This window comes from Littorina saxatilis, linkage group LG15 (assembly GCF_037325665.1).
Source record: "Littorina saxatilis isolate snail1 linkage group LG15, US_GU_Lsax_2.0, whole genome shotgun sequence".
Taxonomy (NCBI): domain Eukaryota; kingdom Metazoa; phylum Mollusca; class Gastropoda; order Littorinimorpha; family Littorinidae; genus Littorina; species Littorina saxatilis.
In genome coordinates this window covers 22770802-22788295 of record NC_090259.1, presented here as the reverse complement: position 1 = coordinate 22788295, position 17494 = coordinate 22770802, and the positions used below count along the sequence as shown (strand labels likewise).

Genomic DNA, 17494 nt, shown 5'->3' with positions numbered 1-17494 from the left:
TGTTGGCAAAATATTCTGAAAGTTTCAAAATAGTCCACCAAGTCATTGCTGAAATACAGCGCTTTTTGTCACAATACACCTCAACATTGACGAAAAAACCCTCCTGTCTTTGACTGCTCATGCGATCGACCCCTGCATTCGTAGGAATAGCATAGCACATGTTTGGTTTCGTTCATAGGCTGAAGCTCCCACGGCTTTTACGTGTATGACCGTATTTACCCCGCCAACCAGGCAGCATACGATGATTTCGGGGGAAGCATGCTGGGTATTTTCCTGTTTCTAACCCACCGAACTCTGACATGGATGGATCACAGGATCTTTTCCGTGCGCACTTGGTCTTGTGCTTGCGTGTACACACGAAGGGGGATAACGCACTGCACATAAGTTGACCTGGGAGATCGGAAAAATCTCCGCCCTTATACCCACCAGGCGGCCGCGGCCGGGACTTGGACTCAGACCTTCCGATTAGGAGGAGGCCGATGTCTTATCCATTACGCTACTGCGCCCGTCGAGCACAAGCTAAGTAAACAAAACAACATGTTCTGGGTAGATAATTAAATTTGACTTTCATCTGATATGTAAACGTTGCAAAGTGTTGCCTTATAAATGCGATTTTTCGTCGATTTTTAACTGGTCCCGTACGTTTTTGTCCGGTCGGTTTTAAGATGTTATTTCAGCGGCCGGCAACGTAATCGTTATCAGACTTTCAGATACCAGTAGGGTCATTTATTTACGCCAACACAGAGTTTGTTTGAATTCATTGGTGATTACAGATTCTATTGCACACTAGCAGTTCTTCTGCTGAGCCAGCAGTCTTTTCATCAGACGCTCGTGTTTCTGTCGTCTCGCGCTTTCCCTGGCCATTCCCAACCAGAGGAGGACAGGATTGAGGGCAGACGACAAGGGCAACACCACCAACGACACTGACAACCGTACATCCCTGGCCGAGGCTTGGGCCCCGAGAGGTAACACAGAGAACACGCCGACAAGAAATCTGCAGAGACAGCTGAAGACCAACAGCTCGCCAACCTGTCTTATGAACCGGTCGTGTCTGGGCCGTGGACTCAGCTCTGCGTCGGAGTCTCCGTTAGAGAGGGTGAACTTGTCGTCATTGGAGTCACGAAGGTTGACGACAGCAATTCCAACGGCTGAAAGAATGGAGGCAACGAGACTGAAGAGCTCCAGCGAGTCGTGGATGGGGGTCGGAGTGTGACTGGCTGTCTCGGGGAAGGGTCTACACAGAGCGGTGTGGGAGAACTCGCCTCTGAGTAACGTCACAGGGAGCAGAGGCAGGGAGGCCAACACGGCTCCAGCCACCCAGACAGTGACACACACTGCGTGCGCCGACACCTCGCCAAGCTGATGAAGGCGTCTCGGTTCACACTGCGTCAATACGCACAGCGAGCTGAGCAGCCACAAAACAGTGGTGGATACCACGATAGACAGGGTGGCCAGAAAACCGGACACGCTGCACGCCGCGCTGTGACGCCACTGCTGGTCACTGAAGACGTAACGGTCTCTGTAGGCAGCGTCAGCGACAAGAACCACACACAGGTGTAGAGCCATCAGGAAATCGGCAGCCGTCAGGTATGTCATCAGCACTCCGCCAGAACCGTGCTGTCTGTTACGCCGAATGAATACACGGGTGACGAAAGTCGCTGAGTTCGAGAAAAAAGAGAGAATAGCAATGACGGAGAGTATGATATGGTTGGATTTGGCCCCAATGAGATTCGCACACGTGGAGACGGCAGGCAAGAGTGACCTACACTTGTTAAGGTCGAAATACTGTGGTAGCACACCAGGGCAGCAGACTCTGTAGTTATCAGCGTCTATAGCGTCCAGTTCTCCCAGACCTGTGAAAAGGTCCAGAGGAAATGTGGTCAGAGGGCAATCCCGAATGTCCAGACGGGAGAGGTTCTTCAGGGATTGAAACCCTGTCGCACTCACATGTCGTATGCCGGACTGGGACAGATTCAGGGAGTGAAGGTTGGGTGCAAACCCCAAGCGGCTGACGTCCAGTTGTTCAATGAAAACCTGTGACATGTCAAGCTGCCTGAGGTTCTGATGGGGCTCAAACAACGAATCATCTGATTTAAACTGACATTTTAAGGGGTTCCCCCTTAAAATCAGCAACTTCAGGTTAGCCAATGACCTTAACTCAGTGCCACTGATTTTGTTCAGCTGATTAAAGCTAAGGTCAAAAAAGCGAAGGTTTGGTAAAGTGACGTTACCAAGATCCGTGACGTCACTGCGGGCCAAACTGAGATACACAAGCATGGTGTTGCTGCTCAGCGCTGTCAGCTGCATGCCGCTGTCCCTGGCGTCCAGATAGCGCACTGCAAGGTGGAGGTGTGCGGAGAAGGGCTGTGTGCAGAGATAGGACAGTCCCTGGCACGTGCAGTTTGTTGGGCACGCCAAATTACAGAAAATCTCGTCGTCATGCTGCGGACACTGCGGGATGTCGTCACATAGATGACGTGTGTGCAGGCACACGGCGGACCCCCGGCACCTGTAGAAGCCTGGACACGTGTAGCTGCGACAGTCCGCCTCGTCCTCCCTGCCCGGACAGTCGTATATCCCGTTACAACGCAGGAACACCGGCAAACACAAGTCACCGTTTGCACATAGAAAATGGGTGCCATTCTCCGCACAAAGAGCGGGATCTGTCATAGTTTCGTGCCACAGACCTCGCTTAAAGAAGTGGACAATCATAGGTGGGTCTTTGCTTTTCAGAAGCCGCTGATGGAAACAGAACTCATCTGAACGATCCACACAGTCGGGGAAATCGTCACACACGTGTCTTCGCTCCACACACTGCACAAAACACATGAATCTGTAGCTGAGTTAATGTCGTCCAGCGTCTGTCTTGTAATTCAAGACAGACGCGTGCACACACACACACACACACACACACACACACACACACACACACACACACACACACATATATATATATATATATATATAAAACATCAGAAATTGTGAAAGAAACAATTGAAAGTCAGCAGAGACTTTATATATATATATAGACAAAGACAGACTGACGAAGATGCAACTCACTTGTTTGTTATGACACTCAAACTCCACCGTCAAATTGCAAGGTTTGAAGACACAGAAGTCCTCGTCACTTTGATCCCGACAGTCGTCACGACGATCGCACAGCAAGCTGTAGGGAACTCTTTGCTCCCAGCTCTCACAACGGTACGACTCCAGCAGTCTCGTCACGCTCGTCTGACATGGACGATGCGGGTCTCTTGACTCGCAGTGGACGCTGTTAATCACGTCATCGGTCGACCAGCACTTACTTGTGACGTCATTCGCTAGGAAAGTGTGGGTCAGGTGACAGCCGGGACATTTAACAGAGGGGAAAGGTGGGCGAAGGGTTGTTGAGTTAACTGATAGACACTCGAGTTGCTCCCCCGAATGGCGTTCACCACTTGAGGCAAAGTATTTCTCATCACTGTGTGCTGATGACGTGTTGTTTAGGCTGACGTCAGCTGTGACAGGGATGATGTCAATCTCACAGATAAGGTTACACATGGTATTTCCACAGATATGTTTTATTTGTTCAGCATCGAGTGATTGAAACTGAAGTCGATTCTTAAGCAATCCACTGGTGGGAACAAAGCTAACTGGGTGATCGTTGGGTCGGTAAAAGGCTATGGTATTGTCTGTCCATTGATGAAGATGCTTATATCTGTAACATATATATATATATATATATATATATATATATACAAAATCAAGGAAAAGAAAAAATATATATATATATTTATAACAAAATCAAGGAAAAGAAAAGCCAAAGAAAGAATTTCAAGTGGCAGCCCAAATGTTCGACCTGTTGCCAGGCCTTTCTCAGGGGCGTGTTTTTTTTTTAATATATATATATATAAACAAACAACACAATAAAAAGTCCAAAACCAAGCCAGAATGTCCCATCTTTTTAAATCCAAATTTTCGGCCCGCAGGCCTTCTTCAAGGTGCACAGACCAAGCGTCTATAGTTGCACAGTTGCTTGGTCTGTGCACCTTGAAGAAGGCCTGCGGGCCGAAAATTTGGATTTAAAAAGATGCGACATTCTGGCTTATTTTTATTGTGTTGTTTAAATAAGCTTTTTTAATCTTTTAAAAGGTTTTCCAGCCTTCATTTTGTGGCGTGGTGCAGAGGAAAAAGAGTTTCTTGAATTTCTTGAATTCTGTATATATCGCGTCGCGTGCAACGAATTCAATACATTTAGTCAATCTGTGAAACTTACAGAGTCACTTCATGAACGCACTTCATTTTTTTTTTAAATCCAGACAAATAAATCATCGGCTGGCTGAAACCCCGAGGCTGAGAAAGCGCTGACACATTGTCTTGATAACACAAGCCAACTGGAGCTAATTTGCATACAACGAAATTTCTTGAATTCAGAGCTTGTTTTCAATTCTACCCCAAGATACACTGAGCACAAAAGGTTAAAGCCATATGTACTCGATGACTATACACGCTAATTGCTTTACCAACAGCTGGAGACATGCTAAATTAAGTTCCCTGCAAAATATTGTGGTCTAGGACCCCTTCAATGTTGAGATATGTTAATTTTCATTTTGATCTGGATCGTCCTATTTATAGATTTGCCAACAGAGGTAGCGTTGACGCAAGGGAAATAACTCCGCGTCTTTGTTTACATCCAAAGTTTTTGAGACTCTAAAACAAGCTGTAATGCATGTATATGGTCCGCGCATGGCGACATATCGTCATTACATGGTCTTATGGTGCGTTTGACATCGATTATGGGCAAACTACACTTTGTAAACACGGGAGCGCGTACATATGCCTTTAAGGATATTTTTTTCAGCGGTATAGCCCAGATTTAAACAGCAGTTTTTGTTCAGAAACATATAATTATGTGTTTTTGAAGATCTGCCTTTCTTCTGCCAAAAAATTAGTTTCTTGGATTTGAGCAATATTTGGGTATGACGTCACAGGTCCTTAAAGGAAAAGTCCAAGGTTTAGGGTCACTTTTGATACGTTGACCCTCTTAATTCCTCAACCACAAATGCGTGTGTAAAAATGAACACAGAAATCCAAAAAGTATACTTTGACTCGTTTTTGGTTGTTCTGAATCGTTCCATCGCGCGCGCAGTCTTGGCTCATGACCTTGTGCACATACGTGTGCTACGTCACGAGCCTTGAACAACAAATATGGCCGGCTCAAGCAGTGAGGAAGACAAGTGGAATACGGACCGGTTTTCAGCCAGCCTGAGGTTTTAGCGTGCCCGTTTGAGCCTCTTCGTCGTCAAAATGCTGGCGAGGCCACAAGGAACTGCATGCTTGAAACAGAGCCAGCATAAGCGGCAATACGAAATGGTATGTGATTCTCTTTGTTGTGATGTTGAAACACTAGTCCGTAGTCGCTACCTCGTGCATGCTAGATCGAAGTCAGGTGTGTTTTTCACAGATCAGTTGATGTGCTTCCACAGATCTGTAAGCATGTAAAGATTATGGATTTATGCTATTATTTCAGGCATCTGGTGTTGTTTATTTTCCTATCTTTAATCAAGGATTTCGTCCTTGAACTGCCCAGTTTAGAATAAATGCTTCCACAGTGATGTTCACACGCGACTATCCTTATTTTCTCTTTCTGAGTAATTCTTCAGTCACACAACGAAACATGTAGACATCAAGTTAACATTGCGCAAAGCCTGTTTCTTGCGGACAAAACTGCAATTATCATGGTATTTTTTATTTGCGACAGTAAGACACTACATGACATCGACACCACTAAACAGTGAAACTTTTTTGAAATGGCGGTGGGCTGCTTTCATGTGGTAATACTAGATCTAATAGTGATCCTGACATTTTTCTTGCGAAACGGTCAAAGGGAAGTAATAAATGAATTTAGTTTTTTTAAACGAGCACACGTGATTTCCGATCTCAAACTAGATCTGAAATCATAAGATTTTCTGAGCAGTGGCGAAACGCTGATGGCGTGATATCGCAAGCCGTTTTGGAAGCAAATAAGCACTGTCAGTGTCAGACATATGCTGAAACACGATTACAGTTCAAACTTTTTGATTATTGATTTTTAGGAGTACGCAATATCGGACAGTCACAGTCACACTACAAAAAGACAATGCGTTAGTGCATAGATCGGTATTCTCAAACGTCACGAACACTGAACAGACAGTACGTTGCTACTATATATTTTACTGTATTAACAAAACCTCACAGTCCCATTAAAAATGTGTGGTGTGTGCCGAAAAGCAACCATATGAGATTCAGTCAGTGGGACCCTGAATCTACCTGGGGTTAAATCGGGTTATTGACTCTCATTGCATGAATTTTTAAACTGAATATATATGTAAGCCTACTACTGTTCGTGTTGCTTTTGTGATCCACTGCAATTTATGTGTATACCTAGAATCTCAAGGTAATTTTTGAACGGGGCATACAGATGATGCATTTTGCCATGATCACAGAGTGATACGTGTATTTTGCTTATCAGGTGTCAGTGCAGAAACTCCAAGAGGGAACGAAATTCAAATATCTGGAAAACCTGGATGAGGAGATAGACAGCCTAACAGCACATCCTCCTATGTTTGCTCGGACATATACTACCTTCAAACTGCATACTATGCGTACACACAGGAATATGGACGACTCAACATTGATCAAAATGGGTAAGTAACACAACACAAACAGATGATTTCCATTATGATAGATTTATTTATCTGAAACTGAAAGTAAAATTGACAACAGAGTGTACAATTTGTTTTCAAATACGAAAATATCACATTGGGTTAAAAAAAAAAACCACCATCATTATCATTAAAACTATTCTTTATTTCTAAACACATACATATCAGCATAGTTTATTCATGTAAACATCCTCATTTCGGTTCCCAGTCTATCTGAAATCAAGGTAAGATATGCCAAAAAAATAGCGATCACACAGTGCTTCAGCATGAATTTGAAAACCTGCTCTACGTCACATAGACACAGCGTGTCTTATGATTCTATCCACCCTCTCCAAACAAACACGTACACGTTTTCTCTGGTACGAATGTCTTAAAAGCTCAAACTAAGCTGCTGTTTTATTCTGTCTTGCTTTGCAGGAAATACAGGCACGTCGCTTACCCATAACAGGCAGCTGGTGCGCTAGCGAGTGGGGTTTCTAGGCAGAAGCACCAGAGTACCATTACCAACCTGTGCAGTCAAAACAATCAGAAATACTTTCCCAAACGGATGAAGAGTGGGGTTCAAACTCCCTGAGCTACAGAAGGCTGAAATATACTTTTACAAATCGTGTGACTGTGTTGAACTAGTATCTTTGGTTGAACAGATTCCTGCGTGGTTTGAAGATACTGAGTTGTCACGTGGTCCGGTACATGGTTCACATTCTGCAACATTTTGTTCCCGACTTTTTCCACTGTTGGTCTACTCCTGCATCAGGTAGTCAGTCCATGAGCCGGTCAGCATAGCCTGTGTCCAGTATTGTCCGTTTGCCTGTTGCCTGAAACATGGTTGTTTGGAAGTAACTAACGATCTCTGCACACATTTTAACATGTGAATAAGAACAGAAAAAGTTTTTCAAAAGTATACATAGTTTAATTTGCATTTACTTCAAGGCCAGACTTTCTTCTCGTTCATTATTTCTTCATAAAGATTCTGAAAATTAACAAAATGTTTCCCCCTATCAAGGCCTCCTAACTTTTTTTTTAAATGCAGGTCGGTTTGTTGTCATCTGTGCATTACTACCTCTTGCCACCCGTGCGGTCATTGCCACCAGGTATCTCAACAATCAAACCGTCTATACAGGCTTAAAGGCACGTCCTTTTTCAAAACAGGATTGCTCACTACACAGATCTGCGAAGACTTTTACAGAAAATAAAATCTCTTGACTTGAACATATACCAGGAATAAACATCCTGACTGGTTTTTGGAGCTGCCGGGATTTTTTTAGGGAATGTTTTACACGTGTGGCGTTAAAGAAATTAATTCATAAAATTCTACATTCCCAAAGAGAGTACCCATACAGAGTGTTCAGTTCTGGTATTTTTCAAAACGGAAGGATGGCCATATCCCATGTAAAAGCCTGGTAAGATTTGAGATTTTGAACCCAATCGTTTACACGGGAAGGGCTGTCCATTTAAGAGCACGCATCCATGCCTGGGTGAGAAATACACTGATAACACAGAAAAAGCACGAGTTTAACCTGCATATTCACAAAACTGGTTCAGAGGCCCGGTAAAGGGAACACATGTTAGTTATTTTAAGAGAACATCACGAAGACCTAATTATTAAATCAAAGCCTTTCTGCACGAATGTACATCTTCTATGAATTATATTCTAAAACGCCACATGTGTAATTCATTCCACACACAAAATCCAGCTCCAAGAAGCAGTGAGGCTGTTGATTATTGGTATGTGTTCAAGTCGACAGATGATTTTTCCTGTGTAAACTGAGCCTTGGCAGATCTGATATAGTGAGCAAAGACCTGCATTTTTTTTAAACGTGTTCAGAGGCCTTGAAATGGTTGAACATTTTGTTTATTTCAAGTAGTCTTTATGAAGAAAAAATTAACAATAAGGAAGGCAAATGGGTTGAAATGCAAATTAGATTCCTTTTGACGAACTTTTTATGTTCTTCTTCACGTGTTACATTATGCGTACGTAGATCGCAAGATATTTTCGAAAAAATTCATAGATAAGCCAATCTGCAAACGGACACAAATTCACAATATTTATGAAGCCAATAAATTTGACTCAAGAACAAAGCTTATGTGTTTGAGGTGATCAGACATGGGATTCAGAAAAAGTGATAATTAAGGAAAAAAAAAGGTGGGGGTCTGGGGGCCTTCTGCGGCCCCCAGTAGGGTCCAGGGGCAACGCCCCTGGTCGGGGTCTGGGGGCGAAGCCCCCAGAAGCTGAAGGTTTTTAGTGTTTTAGACACACAAAAATGGCCCTGAAATGCATATTTCAGCTTAATCATAGCCCCCCCCCCCTTTCTCTTCCTTCCCATGTTTCTCAAATTAATTTTACCTAAGACTCAAAATAAGGAGGAGAAAGAGAGGGAGAGAGAGAGGGGGAGAGAGAGAGAGAGAGAGAGAGAGAGAGAGAGAGGCGGGGATGGGGGGGGGGGGGTGGTGGCGTGTGACGGTGTGGTTTCAATGTTCTTACCTTGTCGGTGCCAAACGACCCCAGTGACTGATTACACGACTGGGTTTTCAGGATAGTCAGGTGCTTGTTGCTTTTCAAGTGGCTTTTGAGGGCAGTCTTTCCATTGGAACCGTAGTTGATAACATTAACATCGTTGCACAAAGTGCACTGAGCTTTTCCCGGCAAGTTGATTTTAGCAAAAGCATCGCCAACTTTCAGTTTCACGTCTTGTGTCTTCTGGCCTTTCTCGTATTTCCAGCTCAATGATACAACTTCATCGAGCCAGTCGAATCTCCAGAGATTTTTCTTGTACTTCTGCTGGTCAATTTCCCGGGATAGAACGGTTTCGTCTCGCTTTAGCTTCCTCATCATTTTGGCAAGTGGCTCAAAGCGATGTAAAAATGGCGCCGAATCATTCTCATACGGTATGCTTATACTGAATCCCCGATAGCTACGTTGAAACGGTGACTGTGGGAGACAAAGACACAGAGCGCGTTCCCATACGGATCGACCAGCAACAGTCTGACCGTTTTATGAACCAACCGTTCAAGAATAGTATGGAATGGAGCGTCGCGATCAGCGGACCGGCCGAAAAACTTGGGTCTATACCTACATATACCCCAAAATTTTCTCAGCGGATTTGCACGAATCTCAAGAATGATCCCTGGAGCCTAAAAATTTACGGAATTCCGTAATTTTACGGAAGAATCCCATGTCTGGGTGATGTGCATGGGTATGAATGTTGAATGAGTCCGTCAAAGATACCCTCCATGTCGCCTTTATACAGTGGAACCTACCATTAAAATTATACCACCTTAAATTACCTTGCTCTTTCAAATGTACTGCTTAAACTTCTTGAACATGCAACTCTTGCTGTCTACCATAAAGACCATCAGGTCAACAACATACTCGTGAATGTTTTGTTTTGGTCTATAATTAAAAATTTCAGAAAATACCCTTTTTTATATTTTTTATTCGGAAGCATACTAACTTTATTTGAGACTACTTCGACAGATATAGTTTTGCAGGTTGACGGGAGGTGAGTTACGAAAGAAATTCAATCCATATGTCGCTCAGCACAGAAAGCATAAACGATTAACATGAGTAGAAATGAACTTGTACTTGTTTTCATAATGTATTATTTGGATGGTATCTGTCAAAGACACTTTCTCGTTTTTTTGCAAAGCTAGAATAAGGCACTAATTTTCAAAACAAAACAAAAATCTTACGATGAATGGCACGTTGGTTTTCTCCTGTGGTGATTCTGGACGGTAGGAACAGGACTGGTCAACAGTTGCGTTATGATCACGGAGAACCGGGAAATCTGGAATGGTCACGGTGTCAGTGTCTAGTGACCTGTTCTGACCAGTGGCCGTGAGTGATGATGAAAGGTCTGGAAGTAAAAGAAGAGAGAAAATGAGTGTGAGTATAAATCAATTCGAAAGTATGCTTCTGATCTATACAGTACACTGAACATTTAGACACCCTCTGGAAGTCGTCTGGATGTGTATCCATGTTGTAGCAATTAGACTGGTTTTGCGTCTCTAAGTCAATGCAGAAAGATTAATTCCCTGCACAATTCGTAATCTTCTTGTCTCTAGCATGCAGGTGTCTGTTTACCTTACCGGTTGCACATCCACCAAAAGTTTAGATCTGGTAAAAATAGCATTAAACCATGATTCCAGCAAACGCTGCCAATTTCATGAATTGATATCAGGGGATAGTTTGCGACTGAATAGAATCTAGAATAGATAACGTGACACACTCATTGTCTTACGTGTCCTCAACCCTGACTACTTTTTACTCTTACTCTTAGCTCAGCTCAGACCGTTCTGTAACTCTGTAGATCTAGCCTGTGGCGCATCTGTACTCCAGCGAATATCAGCTGGACCCAGACACACTGTTCTGCACCAATTCGTATTCGCTGCGCAGCAAAACAATGTTTACGTATGCATGAAAATAAAAGCATGTACTCTGACCTTCAACGCATTCCTTCTTGTGAGATAATCCGCTGTTCGTATGTCGCCTCGGAGTTTCGATGGCTCGTCGTAATAATGCCCTCTCCGTACTTTTATGAAGGGAAGACACTGCCAGGGGTCAAAACATTTGTTTCAGGGATGAAACGCCAACTTTTGTGCTGCAGAAAAATGGCGAAATCTGTGTCCAGAAAGTGCCCGACACTTTGAAATCTGCACGCTTGTGCTGCACACAGCTCTTCCATTTCCACAAGAGACTCAGAGTTTTATGAGGGAAAGTGTGCTATGAAATGCCTGGGGACATTGACGAGTTGTTGCAGTTTGCGGCTGCTCTCCACCGAGGCATTCTTTTCGGGCATACAGTGGTGACTTTTCTGTGTGAAAATCAAGCTGGTACTAGTGGTAGAATCAACACAATAACTTGTGACGTCACAGTGCACCGACGTCACAGTGCACCGAAAACCACGTGACCACTACTTGACCCCAGGCGACTTGTCTTGGTTAGCCCCGCAACACTAAATCTTCAACTACAACAACAACCTTTTTCACTTAAATTTTGGCGCATGCGCTGTGAAGTTTATTGTCAGATCTACCGGAACTAAGGGGCAAAAGGAAAAATCGACAACGAGGCTTGGTGCAAAGTAAAGTGCGGAGACGACGAGACAAACTGTTGTGTTTACAACTGCAAGTGCAACAGTGGAATGAAGAAAGAGAAATACGGTGGACAGAATTTGTCATTGTATGGCTTTCCGATGGGTGCAAGCTGAGTGCGAAGGCGCAACAGCGAAGGACGCGATGGGTGCAAGCAATCCGACGACAGGGGTTTGTCGTGCCATTGAAAAGTCTGCTCGCGTCACTTCGTGTCTGGCAATGGCACGGCTTTCAACGATGCCAACTCCTTTGACTTCGTACCCACCCTTAATCTTGGATTTGAGAGAACATCAAGAACAAGTGACTCTAGCAGAAGGACAAGGTACTGGTCGGAGACGTGACTTTGTCCGCTGAAGACCGACGACAAGCAAGCGGTTTTGCTTCCACCCCCAGTGTCAACGCTGAAAATATCATCGGATCTGGAAGAGACTCAGAGCCAAGTAAGCTTTGTTTGTTTTTATTAATTTATGATCTGCTGACTTCAAATTGTCTTCCTACATCAGTGTATAAGACATTTAAAATGAATCGGCAGCCCAAAATGGATGCATAGGAAGGGTCACGAAACAAATGCAAGATTTTAGAAAACAAACAAACAAGATCTAGACATATGTCGACAAGCCGCGTGCATGCAATCAACCAGAGATCTGTTGCTACAGTATCTCTGAATCAACCGACTCTTGAATCGAGAAGATTAAGGAGGTTACTTGATACAGATAGTGATGCAGTTTTTAAGACATCGATAAAGCTCATGCTGAATCATTTTTTTTATTCCCAGAAATGTACCATTGAATTGGTGCAACAACAAAAATAGCACTAGATTTCTACAATTTTGATTTTGCATAGAACACTCCAAAATAATTTCCGGGGAGCATCTCCCGCACCCCTAAGTTTTTTTTCAATTTCAGGAGTTATTTCCCTCATGTATTTTCATGCTTAAATGCTGTGAGTGTGATGCATGTGTAATCTGATAACAAGATCATTGATGCTAATTCTATTGCTAATGTATACATTTGATTTTGTATTTACAGAAGCAGCCATTCCTTTGCCCTCCGCATCTAGTGAGAGCTTAGGACCAGGGCCAGATCATGCCTTTGCAAAGAGGGACACGACTACATGTGAGGGTATTGTTATTGGAACACAGACTACCTCAAGTTGGCAGAGCTGCAGATGACAATTACATAACAGGCCTCTGTGATTAATCGTCTGACTGAAGATGTTTCTGGCTTGAAGAAAGACAACATGAAGGTGAAGGAGAACATACGCTCTTTTTCTGTTGATTCTCTACTGAAAAATGACACTGCAGTATGGTTTTACACATATGATGATATGGTGATCTTTCGGTATGCATGCACAGGTCTACTTCGTAAAAAAGGCAGGTCTACATTACTGGGTTGATGAGCTGCCAAAGGCCACATCACTCCAAAGAGCAAGAAGCTTATTTTGTCATGTAATGGTTTATATAATTTACTCTGGTACTGTATAGAATAAAGGGCCCATTATCAATCAAATCTCTGGTCTGGTCTGAATGTGTTTCATAAATGATTGTATGTGAGCTTACGAACATAACGATTCCCACTTTAAATAAATGCGATCAAGATAATTAGGTAGACAACATGTCAAGAGACGTTTATTCCTTATTTCTTGTTATAATTGAAGGATATTATTATGCAATATACTGCTTTGTTTTTTAAAATGGCTTCAAATTGTCTCCCTTGTACCGACACTTTAGTACACAATTTGTGCATTCACTTAGTTATTTCTTAAAGAAAATTACCCCCCAAAATTATTCAAAACAGTCTTTGACATATCTACAGTTTAATTAAAAGAAAAACTGTATTTTATTTTAAGTGATAAATAAATATAGACAAATCTTGGGACTGTGCACAAACTGATCGGCTTGAACTCAAAAGTCGCAGCCAAGAATCTTCTGCAACTTTTGAGTTCAAGTCTGTCAGCTTGTGCACGGTCCCACAATCAGTTCAATAAGAATTTTCCTTGATATAGCCTGGAAAAAAAAAGTAAGTAACAAAATAATTGTGTACAAACAAATTTGTTCAAGGGAGACATTTGGAATCATGTTTTTTTAAAATCAGTGAATTGCATCATAATTTCCTCAAAAAAATAACAAATAACTGTGAAATAAATTGAAAAAAAAGTGCTAACATTATTACCTTGATCAGATCGATGTGTATGACAAGGAATTTCTATGTTTGCTGATTTGGTTGTCCGGTAATGACTTTCATGCACAGGGCTTCTAAATTCACTCGCTCAAACGCTCATGTCTGCACCAACATTCACACACGTCCATATTCATAAGGGATGGTGACAACACGCTCTTGAACAACAAACATGGCACAAAACGAATGAACATTTCAAACATTTCGCTATTGAATGAAATCATCAGTACATGGATATCAAATCATAAAACATCTCACAAAATACCTCCTTGCCATTCCGAAGTTGAAGAAGAACACAGTCCGGCATTACACACACTACACTTTCATCACTGAGAATCGCTGTTCACAACACATGTCCTCGGCTCTGATACGTTCTCCGAATAATACACACAAGTCCTGGATGATGGTATAGTCCGTACGAAGCCAAAACACTTCTTACTATCCTCTGACACAAGTTCTTATCAGCTTCCACAATCTTCTGTCTTAACTGCAGGCATTTAAAAAATTAAACCTGAACTCACACACAGAGGTGACAGCACTACGTACCCTCCCTCGCTGTAAACAAAGTACTGATTTTACCTGTCCATATTGAAACTACATACATTTTTCACTTGACAGAACAGTTAACTGTTGCTACCAACTTAATTAACTGGTATTGGAAAAAAATATCACACCTTGAAAACCCTAGTTCAGTATATCATAACTATATGCAGCCTTCAAACGGTTGGTACCGGTTGTTGAAGATCTCTTAGTCGCGCTTCCTGGCATCCAGACTTCTTGGGTCAAAATTGAGGCCTTGAAGAGTCGTCCGGGGAAACTTGTCTTGTCTTGAAGCATACCTGAAAATGAAATTATTTTTTTTATTTGACACTAAAGCAAATCTTATGCTGGGTACAAATGCTAAAACAAGTTGCACCAGTCTGTCAAACATGTATAACGATACTGAACGCAGTACATTTCACAAGGACAATGCTTAGCTGAAAACCAGCATCCACGTCGAATAAGGTAAATGGCAACCCAGCATAGCGCAGTAGCAAAACTGTCCCACAGGAAATCACGCTTCCCTTTGTTTAAAAAAAAATCTGTTTAACTTTCTAAGCTTGTAGCCCTGAAAGTCAAAAAATTATGCATATAGCCTCTGGCTAGTGATTCTGAAAACGTACCAGGCAGAGAGCACATTTTACGAACCAAACCAACAACTTGATTCAGCATCTTCACTCGCATTTGGCGAGTAGATGAACACTTCTACTCACCAGTTGCATGCTTCTACTCACTATGGCGAGTAAAATACTTGCCACTTTCAGGGCTGGTTTGTTTTTAACCTAAACATAATGTTGTAGTTTTCCAGAAATTGCTCTACACACAAACATACACCACCGCCCTCGTCTCTTGACTAAATGTAAAATGCATAGTTTTTTGATGATGCACTTTATAAATATCACTGTTTCTCTTTCCCCAGTCTTGTAGCTGTTGTAGTTAACAAGCTCTATATTTTAACTTTAAGACTTAAATGTTCTGAAAAAAATAGATCACACTCTGATGTAAACCTCTAGGTAACGCAACCCTAATTTCCTTAATATTAATTATTATACACACTTACTTAACAATTTTGATGTCATCGAGAGCAGCTGGTGCAGTTTTCTTGGCAGCATGCCCCTTCCACATACATTTGTAGTGTGTACAAGTTTTGTCTGCTGGCACAGTGTCGATTCCTTCAGCCATGTAGTGTGAAGCAGCAAAAAGTGTGGCAGCCACATGGTTGCAAGACTGTCCTTTCTGGGTAAAAACAACAACACACAATCAAATTCCGTTTGTGTCATCTTGATTTTCCTTAGCCTGCTAATAACAATTAACTTTATCTTTCCTAGGAATTCCTACAGAGAGCTTGTAAGCGCATGCTGTTGATATCTATATAAAATATATACCGGCTCAGAATGGAATTTGATCTTACTGCAGTGATAACCTTCATTGACAAGAGGATTCACAAACACATGTGTACGTACACATTTAAATAAAACTCCGCACTCAGGTACCTGGTATTCTATTGAACATGCCTAGCCAACATGGCATGGTCTCCTGGAGATACTGATTGAAATTACATTAACATGCTGCTCATAACTTTGTCAAACAAGAAGGGCAAAGCCCATACGACTCACATGCTTGACCTTGACATGGTCAAATAACTAAACCTAGCAATGACATCATACACTAAGAACTGCTTTACACATTTTTCCTACCAAAATACATGTGACCTTGACCTTGAAGCAAGGTCATCCAAGGTCATGCAACACAAAGCTGTTAATTCAAGACATAGGAAGTACAATGGTGCTTATTGGCTCTTTCTACCATGAGATATGGTCACTTTTAGTGGTTCACTACCTTATTTTGGTCACATTTCATAAGGGTCAAAGTGACCTTGACCTTGATCATATGTGACCAAATGTGTCTCATGATGAAAGCATAACATGTGCCCCACATAATTTTTAAGTTTGAAACAGTTATCTTCCATAGTTCAGGGTCAAGGTCACTTCAAAATATGTATACAATCCAACTTTGAAGAGCTCCTGTGACCTTGACCTTGAAGCAAGGTAAACCAAACTGGTATCAAAAGATGGGGCTTACTTTGCCCTATATATCATATATAGGTGAGGTATTGAATCTCAAAAACTTCAGAGAAAATGGGAAAAATGTAAAAAATAGCTGTTTTTTAGGCAACATTTATGGCCCCTGCGACCTTGACCTTGAAGCAAGGTCAAGATGCTATGTATGTTTTTTGGGGCCTTGTCATCATACACCATCTTGCCAAATTTGGTACTGATAGACTGAATAGTGTCCAAGAAATATCCAACGTTAAAGTTTTCCGGACGGACGTCCGGACGGACGTCCGGACGGACGGACGGACGGACGACTCGGGTGAGTACATAGACTCACTTTTGCTTCGCATGTGAGTCAAAAAGACAGCTTTTTCATGCAGACATTTTCAGTAGAGAATTATGAATCTCTGTGTGTGTTTGTCACTTTGTGTGCCATGCATTATATGACTGAGTATGAAAACTGATTGTGTAAGATACCAAGTAACGCAGCCATCAAGTTAATCCCACAAAACATACAAGGCCAACAACACTTACCCAGCAATACACTCGCAGTAGGCTCCAAGTGCCTGTCCGGTCAGCGTCCCCCCACAACAGCATACCGTACACTTCGTTGCGAGTCTGCTTCATTGACGTCAGCACACTCGCTCTGAGTCTGATCACCACAGTTGCTTACTAGCTGTTGTGCCATGCAGAAAGACATTTTATGCACACAGTATGTCTATCGTTTACACCAAGGTTTTGCATTCTTTGCGCTGGATGCGTCGTATAACTTGTCGAACGTCGACGCAGTAGTATCAGTAAGAAAGTTGATCCAGAGATCTGTAGATCTGTGGTCGATCACCTCTGCTTCGCTTATGCAGGGGAAGTTCGCCAAGTCTTTCGTCCATATACCACCAATAGCCGTTTCAAACCATACCTTCGTGCATGTCCTTGACTTTTAGTTCATGATTTT

General features: G+C 42.4%; 4 long non-coding RNA genes across 4 annotated transcripts; 2 read left to right on the top strand and 2 right to left on the bottom strand.

Annotated features, from left to right (window-relative positions):
- The first annotated feature begins 5021 nt into the window (after positions 1-5021).
- Positions 5022-8762, top strand: LOC138948841 (uncharacterized). The gene is made up of 3 exons (XR_011450098.1): positions 5022-5352; positions 6491-6665; positions 7101-8762. It is a non-coding gene; the product is annotated as an uncharacterized lncRNA (long non-coding RNA).
- LOC138948842 (uncharacterized) lies at positions 7359-11655 on the bottom strand. The gene is made up of 3 exons (XR_011450099.1): positions 11124-11655; positions 10374-10537; positions 7359-7498 (listed from the first exon to the last, which is right to left on the bottom strand). It is a non-coding gene; the product is annotated as an uncharacterized lncRNA (long non-coding RNA).
- Positions 11656-11664: 9 nt separating this feature from the next.
- On the top strand, positions 11665-13279 carry LOC138948840 (uncharacterized). The gene is made up of 2 exons (XR_011450097.1): positions 11665-12211; positions 12800-13279. It is a non-coding gene; the product is annotated as an uncharacterized lncRNA (long non-coding RNA).
- An 858-nt stretch (positions 13280-14137) lies between these two features.
- Positions 14138-16070, bottom strand: LOC138948839 (uncharacterized). Its single transcript, XR_011450096.1, has 2 exons — positions 15549-16070; positions 14138-14787 (listed from the first exon to the last, which is right to left on the bottom strand). It is a non-coding gene; the product is annotated as an uncharacterized lncRNA (long non-coding RNA).
- Between the last annotated feature and the right edge of the window lie 1424 nt (positions 16071-17494).